Here is a 16,673-nt window from a genome sequence, read left to right on the forward strand (position 1 = left end):
CTTTGAAATTTCCCACTAAGCTCTGCTTTAGCTGTCTTTCACAAATTTGGATATGTTGTGCTTATTTTTACTCCATTCAAAATATTTTCTAATTCCCCTTTGGCTTCCATTTGCCCCCCTGGGTTATTTAGAAGTGTGGTGCTTAATTTCCAAGATTTCCCAGATATCCTTCTTTTATCGACTTCTAATTTAAATCTTTAATGGTAGAGAAGATAATTCCTATTATATCTGTTCTTTTAATCCTATAAAGTTTTCCACGTGACCAAAACTGGGTTCATCTTCATGAAGCTTCCAGATGCACTGACTCAGAATGTGAATTCTACCCATCTGGAGAAGAATGTTCTACAATGTCGAGCAGGGCATATCGGTTGAAGGTGTTGCTCAAGTTTTCCATATACTTTCTGATGCTCTATTTGTTCCATCAACTACTGTAAGAACATCAAAGTCTGCAAGAATAATTGTGGATTCGTTTACTTCTCCGTTCAGTTCCGTGTTTATGCTTCATGTATTTTGAAGCTCTGTTGGAATGTGAATTGAAACTAAGAATTATTGGGTGCTCCCGGTGAATCGGCCTCTTTAGGTGCTATCTTCGTTGATTCCTGGACCTCTTGGCTCTGAAGTTTGCATTGCCAGGTAGTGTTAAAACCACTCCAGCTTTCTATTTGTTGGATTTTGCCTAAAATATATTCTCCTATCCTTTTAATTTTAACCTGTATTTTCTATGTATATAAGACAGAGTCCAGGTACATAATATAGCAATGAGTCTCATGTATTTATCCAGTTTGACAGTCTTTGTCTTTTTCTTGGACTATATGGCATTTACATTTAATAATTAATATGGTTAATTTAGGTGAACCATGTTATTTATTTTGGGTTTAGCTCCTCTGTTTCTTATTCACGTCTCCTTTCCTGCCTTCTTTTGGACTATTATAATGTTTTGTAGTATTCCATGTTTAATTTTCTGTTGGCTCTTTGGCTATATCTCTTTGTGTTATTTTTAATACTTTCTCAAAGAACTATAATATTAATATCAAATGGAACATGATCCACTTAAAGCTGATATTTTTGTGGTGAGCTCACTCCCCAGTCCCAGCAGCCCATGGGATGGAGAGTCTTTTAATCTTAGCTGATCTGGTTTGTGGGCAGTGGTGTTTCCTTGTAATTCTAGTTTCCATTTTCGTCCCAAAGGATGTTGAGCTTCTTGGCATGTGCTTGCTCATGTATCATCTCTGGTGAAGTGTCTGTTCAAATCTTTTGCCCATTTTTATTGGGCTGTTTTCTTTACTGAGTTATAAGAATTTATTAGATATTTGAGATAGAAGATCTTCCGCAGACACATCCTCACATCTTATTATTATCTATAAAATGTTTGTAACTTCTACAGAATTGCTCCCCTCCCCTTTTTCATTCCTTGTATTGGTGACGTGTTTTTTCTCTTTTGTTCTTGGTTGGGTTTATTAGGACTTTATCAGCTTTATTAATCTCAAATAATCTATTCTGTATAGATTTTCTCTTTTTGAATATTTGCATTCTGTTACATTTATTTACACTTTTGTTCTTATAATTTCTTCCCTGTTACTTTCTTTGAAGGTGGTTTGATTTTATTTTTCTTGTCTCTTGAAATGAAAGCTGAAGTTATTGATTTTCAGCATACACACACAGACACACTGCTATAAATTTCTCTCTAGGCACTCCTTCAGCTATAATCTGAAAGTAAAGGATGATGTATCTTCATTATCCTTTAGTTAGAAATATTTTCTAACTTCCAAATTTCCATTGCAATTTCTTCTTTGAACCACAGGTTACTTAGAAGTGTGTGGCTTAATTACTAGGCAGTTGGATTTTCTAGTTATCTTTTTGTTATTGATTCCAGTTTAATTGCACTGTGGTTAGAGAACATACTCTGAACTATTTCCATCCTTTGAAAGTTGTTAAGCGTTGCTTTATGAGCTACTGTGTGATCAATGTTGGCGAATGTCACATGTTCATTTATTCAACTGAGAAGAAGGTGCATTCATCTTTGTTGGATGGTGTTTTCCATATGTCGATTAGGTCAAATGATTAATTTCATCACTTATATCTTCCACATCCCGACAGATTATTTTGTCTCAATGTTATACTGAGCTATTGAGAAATATGTCTTCATGATTATCACGGTGACTATGTCTTTGTAACTTTCCCAGTTTTATATTTTCTCAGTTTTGGTCTGTACTTGAAGTACAACCTGCAGTGTCACCCTGACCGGGAGTCCACTCTTACTGCTTTCTAGATTGGAGTTCATAAAAATTCATTTTAAAAAAAAGCTCCCACTTCTGATAAAGAAAAATGTTGAAAATTGGCACAGAGGGTTTCAGAGAGGAACCTTCGGTAATGGAGTCTCTCCAATCTAATAAGTAAGAATAATATAAAGCACTCCATTTATCCTAATAACTCCCCTCCGGCCTAAAATATCATCCCTTGGGAAACACTCCATTAGAAACCCTAAGACCTTGAGCCAGAAAGCTTTCTCTAGCTTCTGGAACTAGGACTTAAAATGCAAATAAGTCATATACCAAGTTGATCTTTTCTCTTAATCAACTGAAATCAAGATAGAAATCTAAGCCATCTAGAAAGAGAGGGAAGGCACCGGGGGTGCAGGAAGGGAAAAGAAAGCTGACAGCGACAAAGGAACGTGGCAAACCCTTCCCCGACCGCAGGCTTTCCAAGAACAGACCCCGCAGTGTGGAAGCCCAGCCCTCTCTTGAGAGTGACCTCCCGGGCCAGGTGGACCATCCCAGGCTTCCGCGGTGGGGCTTCCTGCAGCTGGGCGCTCTCTCCCAAAGAGAGGACTTCTCTGAGTAAAAGTGACCCTGACTCTCAGGGACACTGAGCAAGTGACACCATGACTGGAAGATGCATGAGAGCAAGTTCCACGCTCTTGGATGCTGCTCAGTCCCTGGAGCGGCAAGGGGTGGGAGGCTTCCCTAGGTGGAATGGTGAGGGGGGTTATTGCAGATGCACGTAGCACCAACTGTGGTCGGCAGCACCACCGGGAAAGCAGGCAAGGGCCATGTCCTTGCTCTGTGGGAAGCTGCCATCCAGTCGGGAAGATGACAGACTCGTAAACAATCAGAGAATAAGCCAAGGTGGCCTGTGGAGACTCAAGAGCCAACTCGCGTGTTGCAGGAGCTCGGGAAGAAAGGGGTCCGGGAGGACTAAAGCCACCAGGAGAGATTTCATGACAGGGGCGGGGCTTGACCAGACACGCAGGATGGTCGGGACAGAGAAAGGGCAGGAAGACGGTGGGAAGACGGGGCGGGGACATCGAGGGAGGCTGAGCGGGCTCTGTGGGTGCCAGTTAAAGCAGTAACCACAAAAGGCTGCCAGGCAGAAATCTGCAAAGAAAACACTTCTATTCTTGGCTGTTCAATCATCTTTTTCACCCGTTTTATTGAAATAGATCACACACCGTACAACTCATCAATGCAGACTGCACAACTCCATGGTTTTCAGGACACTGGGAGAGTTGTGTGACCATCGTTACCACAATTTTAGAACATTTTCGTCACCCCCCAAAAAACCTCAAGCCCACATTAGTAGTCACTCTCCATTTCAAACCTCCAGCCTCGGGTAAACATAAGCCTACTTCCAGCGTCCGCAGAGTTGCAAATTCTGGGCGTTTCCTATAAATGCAGGGTGCTGTGGCTTGATCATACACTCTACCCCCGAAACTCGTATGCTGAAGCCCTACCTCCTGTATCTCATCATCCAGTCTTACTTGAAAATGGGTCTGCTGTACACGGCACTGAGCCGACAGGAGGCCGCACTGAAGGAGGAAACCCCTGAGCCAATCTAACTGCCGTCCTTATAAAAGGGGGACATTTGGACACTTCTCTGAGTAAGAGACAGACACAGGGAAGAAGCTGTGAAGACACAGGGAGAAGCTGTCTACAAGCCAACGGAGGCCAAGGGCTGCCAAGCAGCCCCCAGAAGCTGGAGAGAAGCAGGCACAGACTCCTTTTCATGATCCTCAGCAGGAACCAGCCTGGGTGACACCTTGACTTTGGACTCCAACCTCCAGAGCCGGGAGGCCATCAGTTTCTGTCGTTTAAGCTGCCCAGTTGGTGTTGCTGTTATGTCTGCTCTAGAAAACGAGCCCAGAATCCATCTCCTGGGCTCTGTCGTGACTGGCTTCCTTCCCTTTGCATGATGTGTTCAAGCCTCACCCATGGAATCGCCCCCCAAAGATCAAGCAAGGTGACGCCCCATCACATGACATACCACATTTTCTTATCATCTCTGGGAGGACCGTGGGCTGTTTCATCCGGGGATCTCGTGAGCAGTTCTCAGAGGGCTCTCGGGAGTTCCGTGTGGACACAGCTCTCGCTGCTCTTGGGTACGGGAGACTTGCCAGGCTCTATGGACTCTCCGGGCCCTCAAGGCTCAGCCTTGCTCTCCACAGCGTGTGTTCCACTGAGGTTCCCGCAGCCACGTGTGAGGCCACCCCACATCCCTGCCAGCACTTGTTATTGTCTTTCCCACTGGAGCTGTCCTTGTGGGTCTGAGGTGGTATCCAACAGTCTGGAATTTTTTTTAAGATTTATTTTTATTTATTTATGCCTACAAGAACTGGGGTGCAGGCCAGAGGTGCAGGGGGTGAGGGGATTCGCCAGAGACAGAGTGGGGAGAAGAACAGGCAGATCCACTGAGATCCACTGCTCAGGGGAGCAGCGAGGAGACAGGAGAGGTCTGCTGTGCCCTGTGGGTAGCTCCCTGGCCGGGGATGGAACTCAGGCTGCAGTGGCTGGGGACAGCATCATAGTGTTGAGACTTTACCCCCAGCGCCACCCAAGAGTCTGTTTTTAGCCTATTTCATAGCTGCGCTGTGCACACGCAGACATAATTTTAAGATATTCTATTTACAAGCATAAAACCAAAGTCCCTTGCTATCAAATGCTACTTTCATCAAACTCTAAAATCGTCTCTATCCCCCCCAAACATCAACCAAGTTTACCCCACGAAGCATCTCTTCACTAGCCCCAGGCCCCCAGGTCCGCCCCTCACAATCCAGCGTCGGGGTGGGGGCGGCTCAGCTTTGCCAGCCGCCCTCACATCCTTCCTGGCAGTTACTATAGAAACTGTCATAGCCACCAGCTCTCCCTAGCCTTCTAGATGTTAATAAACAGCCTCATTATTTTGCAGAAAGCACTTTGGAAAATCAGCAGCCCCACAGTTTCATCCTGGTCCAAATTAATGAGGAAAGATTGTGGGGATTTTTTTATTGACCATGAAAGAAGGAAGAGTTACGGCTCATTTGTGCACTTTGGCTGTATTTATGTTTTATGTATTAGAAAGTGATTTCCACCTCCATTACGCATCACTAATGCCCTCGTTACATTAAAGGTATGGACCGGGAATATTTTTTGCCCATCAAACCACCAAATAAATTGTGGTGAAAGATATTAGGAATGATAATGCTTAATGGTCAGTAGGACTGGCCGGCTGGGAAAAGAGAAATCTGTTTCATGGCTACTGAGAAGAGGAAGAAGGAGCTGCCGTTTGCAAGGAGGGGGTGGGGGAGCGTTGGGGGAGCCCCTCCACCTGATCTTGCACCCCAGGCGAGGTTCCAGGGCGGCCAGCACCAGCCCCTGCTTCCCAGTAAGGGAGTCAGGAGTCTCTGACGGTTCACACACGCGACTATTTGAGAAATAAAAAAAGAAAAAGGAACATGGAGACAGGCCGAGTCTGGGTAACGTCAGAGCAGGGCCAGGAGGCTGCGGGGACCAGGCCCCAGGCACACGCAGGCCCCCGGGCCTGTGGGGTGAGTGGGGGTTTGAGCCCAGGAGATATGACCCCACAGCCAGCCACACACGGCGTTGAAATTGGACCCGTCACCACTTGATGAACTGTCCGCCAGTCAGAAGCACAGCGACTGAGAGCCTCATCTGCACGGTGACGAGCCCCGCCCCCTTTGCCTATAAAAGCAGCACCCGGGCCCAGCTCCTGAGCCCAAGCGCCCAGACCCCAATCCCGAAGCCAGTGTTTGCTGGAACATTCAGGCCGGAACGCTGAGCCGCGCCTCGGTCTGCGAGCCTCGACCTCGCGAGACGACCAGGAAAGGTGAGGGCGAAGGCTCTGCTTTCAGGCGCCTGCACGTGGCCGCCTCTCCGGGGCTCACCAAGCAGCGTGCAGGTAGTGCCCCCTGCACAGAGTAGGTGCCCTGTAGCTGGGAAGCTCCCACCGTAGCCAGGACTTCCAGGCCAGGGTGGTGACAGGGAGCCAGCCGGCCCTCGCCTCTCCCTGTCAGAGGTGGAGGAGCAAGCAAGGGCAGGGACAGAGGCTCAGAGAACTGTCCTTACGGCAGCTCCCAGGTCAGGAGCACTGACCGCGCGGCCTGACCGGGGGCTCCAACGACAGCTCGGGCACGGACTCACTGTGTCACCCAGGCAGGCTCCGAACCTGGCTCCTTCCTCAGTTTCCACATGCACAAGTGAAAGCTGTCGTGAGCACTAACGAGAACGCGTGTCGGCACCACCTGACAACGGGCGGGTGGTGCCTAAAAGTTGTGATTTTATCAGCGAGAAGAGCAACGGCGTGGAACAAAGGCAGCTTTTGAAGCCAAACAAAAGAAGGCCAGCCGTCCCCTCAGCCTCTGAACGGCTGACATGACAATGTCCAGAGGCCCCTCCGGCGCCCTGGGCTCTCGACGGTGGCCTCGATGGTGGTCAGTCTGGGAGCTGAAGGAATCCCTTTGCTTCATCCCCACTTACCTGTCATGAGCGCTCCAGCTCCTCGTCCTGGGTCCTCACGCTTGGAGGACAAGCGTCTCTCCTGCGTCAGCCTCGTGCCCCTGTGTTCACACGGGACTTCCACACAGCGCTGCACGGCTCTCCCCTCCAGCGTCTCCCAAAGCAGCCTGAGGATGGGTCTGGGGGACCCACTGCGGCTGATGTGCATCTTCTGGGGTCGGTGAGGAGACAGTGGGAGTCAAAGGAAGGAGGTGACATGAGGAGGAGGCCCAGGACTGGGCAGCTGTTAGAGCAAAGGAGGAGATTCTGGAGATCCCACAGTCCAGCCTGGACGTCCCGGGGGTCAAGACTGAGAGGAGGAAGGAGCAGAGGGAGGAAGCCCAGAAGGCAAACGTTCTGAGATCGGGGTGTTGGTGGAACCCGCAGGAGCAAGTGAAGCCGGGGCTGGGGGGGTCCATGCGCCCAGCACTCAGCAGGCCTCAGAGGTGGGCAGGGGAGGCCCATTTCTAACTGGCTTCCTGGAACGCCCATCGCGCCCCTCCCAGTGAGGGGGCAGCGCTGACCACAGGTAAGGGCAGGTGCCTGGAACTCAGGGAGCCCACAGGGAGACAAGGAACGGTGTCACCAGTTGGGAGGGCCAAGCTTGGGGAGCCAGTGTCCCCAGATGTCAAGCCGGAAGGGGAGCGCTTCCCCATGGGGTTTGGCAACAACAGGGGGTCATTTGCATCTCGAGTAAGAGTAGATGGGAGGTGAGGACACAGCCAGAGTGACGGTGGGGAGGGATGGAGCAGTGCGGTGTGGGCAGAAAGCCAAGGGCAGGGGACGTAAGGAGACCAGACCTGACCGTGTCCACCTGTTGAAGAGAGGACCAAGAACATAGAGTCCAAAAATGCCAAAGAAGAGGGTGTGGAGGAGGCGGTGAGGCCCTCACTCTGCGCCTTGGGTGTGTCTGGAACAATCCCATACCCCCAGCCACGCCCCAAATGCATGGGTGGTCCCCAAGGGCGGTTTCAGCCAAGGGGCGGCCTCCGCCGGGTAGGATCCGCGCCCTCACCAGGGTCAGAGCTGGACTTGGGCCGCGCATCCCTCTGGGGCCTGGGGGGCCTCAGGAGTGGGGGTGGGGCGTCCTGTGCAGGCAGAAGTCTTCCTCCTACGCCGGGTGCCCGGCCCGCTGCCCTTCGGGCTGGTATTCCAGCCGGACAGGGGAGTCGGGTGGAATGTGCCCTGTGCCGGGTGCTCGGGGACACACACTGCAGAGAAGAGGCTTGGGGTGCTTGGCAGAGGGGGTGCGGGAGGGGCCCCTGAGAAGGGCAGATGGTTGAGGAAGATGAAACGGGAGCTAGACATCAGAATGCGCGACGGTGGAGGAGCCGCGGTGCACAGGCCCTGCCGCGTGGGGGCTGCAGGGGTGGAGGGACAAAGATGGGACAGCGGGGAGATGACGAGAGAGGGCTCCAGAGGCTGCCGGGGGGTTGGGGGCGACTGCCGCAAGGGATCCAGAGGCCCCTGGGAGACAGACGGACTCATTTCCTGCGGCCAAATGGGTGACCACAGCCAGGCAGCCACAGGCCTCTCCAGCCCGGCCGAGCTCCAGGTTACGGTGTGGGCAGGACCCCACTGGCTCCAGAGGTTCTAGGGAACCCCCTTCGGCCTCTCCCAGCTCCGATCCACTGACCAGCGTGGACAGTCCCCCCACCTCTGCCCTCTCACAGGTGTGTCTCTGTCCTCTCCCCTCCTTGCGGGTCACAGGGCAGGGACTTAGGGCCACTGCGCTCCGGAATGATGGTTCCCTGACCCTCAGCTCGCTGCACCTGCAGAGACCCCGCGTGCCAGTAAAGTCGCGGCTCGGGGCGCGGTGGGCGGAGGGGCTGGGCAGGCGGCAAGCCGGGGGGCTTGGGCTTGTAGAGGCTCCTGTGGCTGCCCTGGAAACAGGCTGTAGCAAGAGTGCATGGAAGCAGGGGGTCAGGGGCGCAAGACAGGATGCCCTGCAATGATCCGGACAGGGGGCGGGGTGGCCTGGCCCAGGAGGTAGCTGGGAAGAGGGGGCTGGAGTGTCCATCAGTCTTGAAGGGGGGTCGGGGGGCTGGGATGATTGCATGGCTTCTCTTCTAGCCCAGGCGCCCCCAAATTAATTTCTGTGCTCTGGTCTCAAATCATCCCTCCGCTACCTGGGCTCCTCGATGCTGCAGATTGCAAAGCCATTAGCTCTCAATCCATCAGCAGCCGCTGGAGGGACGCGGGGCTGCTGACGGCTCCTCCTCCATCAGGGCCTCCGCCCGCGCTCCTGCCGCCCTCCCTGGGGTGGGAGGGGCTGCCTGTGTCAGTTTGACCCAGGAAGATGGACTCAGGTTGAGGTGCCCACCCCACAACCCCGCCTTCCTGCTGCCCCCCAGCCTCCTCACTGATCCCTGGGGTGGGTGCAGGGTGATCAGGGAACCCCTGCCTGAGTGGACGCCATCTGCCCGGCTTCAGCTCACGTCAAGAAGGGCCTATTTCTTTCCTTCCCCGTGAAGGTCAGCCCTCCGGGAGCCCAGCAGCAGCCTGCGGTCGGCGCCAAGCCATGGTGATTATTCGAGTCTAATGTCAAAGCAAGAGCAGGAGACTCAGGCCCACACGCAGCCCTGCCCGGCCTCCCAGGCGATTTGGGAAGACCCTCCCATCCTCACCCCAAAAGGAAACCGTCTTAAGACAGTGTTGGGACCCAATTTTCCACTCTGACCAGCAAACTGAGTTGTCCCAATGTCTGGAAAGTGGGGGTTCAAGCCCCGTCACCCGCAGTAAAGCAGGCGGCAGACCCAGGGACTCAGGCAGCCGAGCTCCCACTGTCTGCAGCTCTGGCCAAGCCAGGCCCCACCCCAGCCCCCACCCCAGCTCCCACCCCCCATACCTGCCCCCACGCCCATCCCGCACCCAAGTGGCTCCGCAGGGACGCACGCCACCGCACCCCGGGTGCCGGCCTTCAGCCTCCTCTCTCTCGCCCACCCCCCAGCCCCCACACCTGCCCCCACGCCCATCCCGCGCCCAAGTGGCTCCGCAGGGACGCACGCCACCGCACCCCGGGTGCCGGCCTTCAGCCTCCTCTCTCTCGGGCACCAGCGGCGGGACAAGGGTGCAGTCGAGGTGAGCGCTTCACGGCTGGAGGCTCAGGGTCCCCAACTGCAGGGCACCACCTTCTCCTGGACGCCGCTGGGAAAGGGAGGGGGTTTCCCGGTGCATGTTTCCCCGATGTGGGCCACACGTGCAGTCGTGCGCGTTGCCGTGACTTATCGTTGGAGCAGGTTTAAGTGAATAACAAAACGGGCACGGGCGTCTCCGGGTGGGTGTCAGGTCACTGTGTCTGGCTCCCCCCGCCACCCGCGGGCGGTGTGGGCACCCCCACATCGTTTCGGGCTCATAAATCTAACTTCTAATCACCGGCGTGTTTCTTGGAGCACAGTCATTTATCAAAGCCTTTTTCCACGGCCGGTCATTTATTTCCAGCGTCCTGAGTTGTAAGTGTTTCAGTGAACGCGTGAACCAGGGTATTAATTATCAACACTCACATTTCCTCTCACCCCGGGGGCTGACCGGGCTGGCGCGGTGAGGGGAGGCAGCGCCGGCCCCTCGAGTTTCCAGTGCAGGGGCAGGGGCCGTGGGGACGTGGACCGAGCCCACATACCCGGGGCGAGAAAACAAAAATGAATGAATGGCAATTTTAAAAAGGTTGTGCCAACCGTAAGTAAAATTGAGTGTGAGTGTGAGTGTGAGTGTGTGTGTTGACCGCACACCCATTCCACGGAAATCTAATTCCAGAAAAAAATCGAAGATGCCGGCCTGTTGTAAACATTAGTTGCCTCAAGCGAAAAAAAAAAATGTAGATGAGTTTTTTTAAAAAATTAGTAGCCAGGCAGCCACCGAAAGCGCCTCCCCCGCCCGGTACTTTGTGGGTCGGGAGCACCGTGTCCAGCCTGCGCCCAGCCTTGTCCTGGCGGCCAGCACCACCTGGAGGGGACAGAGGAAGGTCAGCCGGGAGCCGCCCGGGGAGAGCCGGCCAGAAAGACCCGACTCCCTGCGCCTGTCCTGAGCCTGGAAGACCCGCCTGGCCCCGGGGAGGGCGGTGGGTTTGGTGGCCCGATCCCGGCGCCCACCCTGCAGCCCCCTGGGGGAGCGAGGCCAGGCCCGGCGCCCGGCGCCGCGAGGGTTAATGCTCGCCGTGCCGGGCAGGCTGCCCTCCCGACTGCTAAGATTCACAGCTGTATGTGGAACACAACAGACTGTGAAATGTAATAAATCTGGAGTTGCCTCTCAATTTCACCAATAATAATTAACAAATTAAAATGGAAATGTCACCACAAACCCATAAAAATTCTTAAGTGCAGGATGGAAAACTCTCCCAGGAGCAGAAATGGCTTTTGTCCGTGTCCCGCCCCGGGCAGACGCGCCGTCAGCTGCCGCCCGACCCCCGCGGCTCCCCCAGCGCCCGCTCCCCGGGTCGGCTGTCTTTCCGTGTCAGCGAGCTAACATAACTGTGCAATCGAGCCTGCTTTATGGGGCCTGTAATACGTGCGCGGGGCCGGAGACGCGGCTCTAACAAGGCCGAGGGGAGCAGGGAGCGTGCCAGTCACACCTCGACTTCGCCGTGGCCAGTGCCCAGGCCGCCGCGCAGCCATTTGGCCCAACGAGGGGCGGCCTGGGAAATCATGAGCGAACCGCGCACCATCTGGCTTGCGTTTCCGAGAGCCGGAGCCGAGGGAGGCCAGCACCTGGTGCAGAGCCCCCGCCGCCCCCGCCGCGAAGCCTCCGTGGCCAGCGCTGACCTGCGGTCCTCGTCCCAGGGGCTGGCCACGGCCCAGCGTCCCTCACGAGCACCCATCGGTGAAAGCCCCGCTCTCCCAGACCCGCGCAGGATGGAAACGCCCCACATCACTCAGGCCACACTTTGTCCAGCCGCGGACACAGCACTGCTGCTGCTGCCCGAGGTGGAGTGGACAGGCCTAGACCTACCATGGTCTGCTGGCCAAGTTCCCCAGAGAGGCTGGACCCACAGGATGCTGTAGGGAGGTGTCAGGAGACAGACTGGTGTAAGGAACTGGCTCGTGGGATTGTTGGGACCGACGAGTCCCAAGACCCGCAGGGGAGTCAGCGTGTGAGCCCCAGAGCTGAAGGCTGGCAGCTCAAGACGCAGGAAGAGCCTGGGGTTCAGCTGGAATTTGAAAAGGACTTTTACAACGTGTCTAGGACCTTGGACACCAGGCGATGAAGACCCTCTGCATTTGGGAGCCCCAGGCCAGGGGGGACCCCCAGGTCCAGGGGAGCCACAGTTCAGGGGGGAGCCCCAGGTCAGGAGGGAGTCCCAGGTCAGGGAGGATCCCCAGCTCAGGGGGGAGCCCCAGCTCAGGTAGACTCCACGCCTGGTGGAGTCCACGGGTTGAGAAGTCCGCTGAGCTTGGGAGGCCCAGGCAGCAACCGAGAAGGGAAGCCCTACAGAGAGACGGAGAGCTGCGGGGGTCTGCAGACGGCCCCCTCGCACACCCAGCTGAGTGACGGGCAGCCGGCGGGCGTGAGAGCTCCATTCAAGCCCACAGATTCACCCAAGGGGCAGAGGGAGCAGGAAACAGAATTCCCATGAAATGGGTCACCCACGCTTAGCCCCCCCTGGATGGGACGGGACGGGACGGGAGAGCCTCCTGACGCTCAGGGCCTCGGACGGAACAGACAGAGGGTCCCCTTCGGCCATGGGGACTGAGTCTCCTGGGCTGAGCAGAAAGCCATGAGCTCAGCTGGAAACTAGAAGCAGAGGAAATTAAACCCAAAAGTAAAGCAGAAGAAAGGAAATCATAAGAATCAGAGCAGAAACCTGTGACCTCAAAAGAAGTGGGGAAAAAAAATCAATGAAACCAAATGTTGGTCTTTGAGAAAACTAATAAAACGGATCATCCTCTAGCCAAACTGATCACAATTATAAAAAAAAAAAAAAAAAGACACAAATTACTCATATCAGGAATGCGAGTGGTGGCGTCACCAGAGTCGGCCGAAGAATAAGTGTTGAGCGAGGTGGCCAGCTCCCAAGGTCCGCAGAGAAGGGAGGTCGTGCTGTTAGGACCCGGCGACAATCTGAAATTAGAAGTTAAAAAACATTCTCATCTACAAAGCACCAAAAACTAAAAACAGAGGGACCTCACAGAAGATGTGAAGTATTTATACATGGAAAACTACAAAACGCCGCCACAAGAAAACTAAAGGAACCCGCGTGTGTTCCCAGGTCCCGAGCTGCCGTCACGTGAAGACCACAGCCTTCCCCAAATGGACGGTAGATTTCATGCCCTCCATCTAAATGACAGCAGCTTTTTGTCAGAAATTGACATTTTAACTCTAAAATTCATATGGGGATGCGTGCAAAGGATGAGCGTAGCCAACATCATTTTGAAAAAGCACCCGTTAATTTCAATATTCATTATAAAGTTACAGCAACCGCAGCAGCATGGTAATAGCATCAACAGACAGATCTAAGGGACAAAAGAAAGCCCAGAAATACCCACCGGATGGGGAACTGGTCTGTTTTTACGAAGTGCAAAGGCAGCCGAATGGAGGCAGGGAAATCTTTTCAACAAATGGTGCTTTTCAACAAACAGCTGCTTATTCATATGCAAAAAAGAGCTTCGGTGCCTACCTGGCATCCTATGCAAAAGTTAATTCAAAATGAATCCTAGTCCTACATTTAACACTTAAAGGTGGGGGACTGTGTATCTTCTAGAGAAAGCTTTTGTGATCCTGGGGTAGGTAAAGTTTTTCTTATAGGACACCAAAATCACACTCCATATAATAACTAACAAATAGCACTTCATCGAAATGTTAAACATCTGTTCTTTGAAAGATACCATTAATAAAACAAGAGACGAGCAACAGAGTGAAAAATAACCATTGCAAAGCACATATCTGATAAAGATTTTGATCCAGGCTATATAAAGAACATACAAAAAACTTAATGACCCAGTTGAAAATATGGCAAAATATTGGAAGAGATACTAAACCAAAAAAAAGATACCCAAATGACAAATAAGTACACAAAAAGATGTTCAACATCGTAAGTCGTTAGGGAAATGCAAATTGAAGCGACAGTGTCTCACTGCACTTCTACTGAAAGGGGAAAAATAGCACAACTATTTTGGAGAACAGTCTGGAGTTTCTTAAAAAGTTAAACCATATGATTTAGCCATTCCACATCCAGGTGTTTCCGTGCACCGATGAGGAAAGAGGGCCTGCATGTGTTTATGCAAATGTCTGTGCAAATACACCCGGGAGCTTTATTTATAAAAGTGAAAAGCAGGGCACAGCCCAACTACTCAGCAACAGGTGAAAGGGGAAATTGTGGCATATCCACAGAGCAGCACACGACGCAGAAAGCAACAAGAAATCACTGGCTGATGCTTGCTACAACATGAGTCTCAAGACAACTATGCTAAATGAGATACCTCCCCCCCCAAAATTAATCCATAATATGGTGATCCCATTTCTATAAAATTCTCAAAAGTGCAGGGCCTCCCCTGGTGGCGCAGGCAGTTGAGCGCAGTGCTGCGAAGTTGCCCAAAGTCTCTGCAGCGCCGGTTAGATCCCAGCCAGCAGGTGAGGGTCCCACATGGCGTGCAGACCTCTCCTGTTGCCCGCTGCTCCCCTCAGCAGTGTACTTCAGTCCTTCTGCCTGTTCTGTTCCCCGCTCTGTCTCTGGTGGATCCTCTCACCTTCCCGCGCATATGGCCTGTACCCCAGCTCTTGTATGAATAAATAAATCTTTAAAAAAAATTCTCAAAAGTGCAAACTAATCTCCAGTGAGAGAAGGCAAGCAGGGGGCCTCGGGATAGCATGGGAGGTGACACAGGGAGGGCGAGAAGGATCAGAGAGCCATGAAGACACTTTTAGGGGTGATGGCTCTGTCTGTTAACGTCATTGTGTTGACAGGTGGATTAGTTTGCGAGCACAGCCAGAGCAAAGAGCCCCACAGCCCTGGAGGCTGGCAGTCCAAGAGCAAGGGTTGCCTTCCTCAGAGGCCTCTGCTCGTCTTGAAGAGGCTGCTTCTCCCTGTGCCTTCACATGGCCCTCCCTCTGCACCCATCTGTGCCCAAATCCCTCTACTAATAAGGACACTGATCAATCTGGAGTGAAGACCCCCTTGGTGATCTTGTTCTGGCTTAAATATCTCTTTACAGGCTCCGTCTCCAAATACAGTCACGTTCTGAGGTCTGGGGGTTAGGACTTCAGCGTGTGGATTTGAGAGACACCGTTCGGTGCAGAAAAGACTTTCATAGCTGCACACCCATGTCAGGTCATTCACATGTGTGTAATTTGTAGCATGTTGGTTACACCTCTATGATGCTGATGTTTCAGAACATAACTCTCAGCTTCTTTTGCTTGTGTTTGACAACTTCTTTCTTTATATAGGATCTGGTTCATCGAAGAACAGTTTGAGCACAATTGTTAGGAATGAAACAGTTTCATGAGAAGCCTGCCTGCCTGCTGGACCCCCATTGTCTTGTCACCACCTTGCTCCCCTGACTGGACTTCAGGGCCCCGCCCTGCAGAGGACAGCCGGGCCCTGGTGCTCTCCGTGGTGCTGAAGAAGAACGTGCACGCTATGACCATCATTGCCAGGAAAAGACAGATGTTTCACCGATTTCTCATCTTCCTTTCATCCTTCTAAGATGTTCTGCTCCCTAATTTGCCTCGGGAAACCCAAGGAATGCATCTGCCCAGAGATCACGGGAGGGGCCCCTTTCAGGCAAGTGCTGGGGCTTGCTTCAGTGGCTCAGAAATCAAGAGTCAGGAAGAATGGCCCTTCTGAGCCAAACATACAAGTCGGTGCAGCTCATTAGTCTGCTTATTTCCTGCAAGTCACTTGCCGCACTGTGTCTGTGTCACTCGCGAGGAGCTAAACCCTATAAAAGCGAGGGCCTTGTTTTTCCAATCCGTTGCAATATCCCCAATACTTAACAAAACCTGACATATGGTGGATGTTCAATAAATGTTTGTTAACTGAATAAATTGGGCTGTAAACTTTTATGGGAAGTCCTGAGTCACTGGAAGGCTCTGCCTGGAACAAACCCCATACATTGCTTCATGTGGAACAGCAGGTTTCAATTTTTCTTCAGGAGCCACCTTGGAGGCCCAGGGATGGATACAAGGACCTTGTCCCTACATCAATAGAACTACTATTTTTTTTTTTTTGCTGTTTTATGTATTGTGGTTCCAAGAAACCTTTTATTTAGGAAAAAAGGAGAATATCTTCTCTTTATCATTAGACTTTCTGCCAGGCCAAAGCCATGCCACTGTTCAAGAGGGCATTCCCTCCTTTCACGATCTCACAAACGGAGTCTGCAAATATTTTCAATGTCGTCGCAACTTTCAACATCAATGTTAAGAATATTTTACAACCCAATAAATTTGTGGATGCCAAGTCTGAAGTGGGAGATTAGACCGGAGGGGCTCTGCCTGTGTAATGTTCCCTCTCTCCTCCTGTGCCCTCATCAAAGGCTGCCCAGACACAAAGCAAAAGAAAAGCAAATGGAAACATGGGAAGTGGCAGAGGTGACTGAGAACAGAACGGCTGGAAGGTGGCAGCGGTGACAAAGTGGATGTGCAGGGCCAGGGAGCCAGGAATCAGACCCTAGTGCTCAGCACAGGAGATGGGAACTGGTTTCTTCCCAGCACAAAGAGCTCCTGGTTTTCTATCGTCCAAACAGAGATATTACGAGCAATTTGAACCTTTCCAGAGTGATCGTTCCATCACATAAAAGCTCAGATCAGGCTCCTTCTGGACGATAAAACCCAAGTCTCCAACGTGACGTGGCTTTTTACAGGCCTCGCTCCTGGTCTTCCACCTGCATGATGATGGGGTGCCCTGCAGGACCCCCCTTTCTCTGTCACCCGTGCTCCTAGGGGACAGAGACTTTGATATGGGGGAGTAAAAACCAC

The sequence above is a fragment of the Talpa occidentalis genome, unplaced genomic scaffold, assembly GCF_014898055.3.
Source record: "Talpa occidentalis isolate TD23 unplaced genomic scaffold, MPIMG_talOcc4v2.1 talOcc4.9, whole genome shotgun sequence".
Classification (NCBI taxonomy): domain Eukaryota; kingdom Metazoa; phylum Chordata; class Mammalia; order Eulipotyphla; family Talpidae; genus Talpa; species Talpa occidentalis.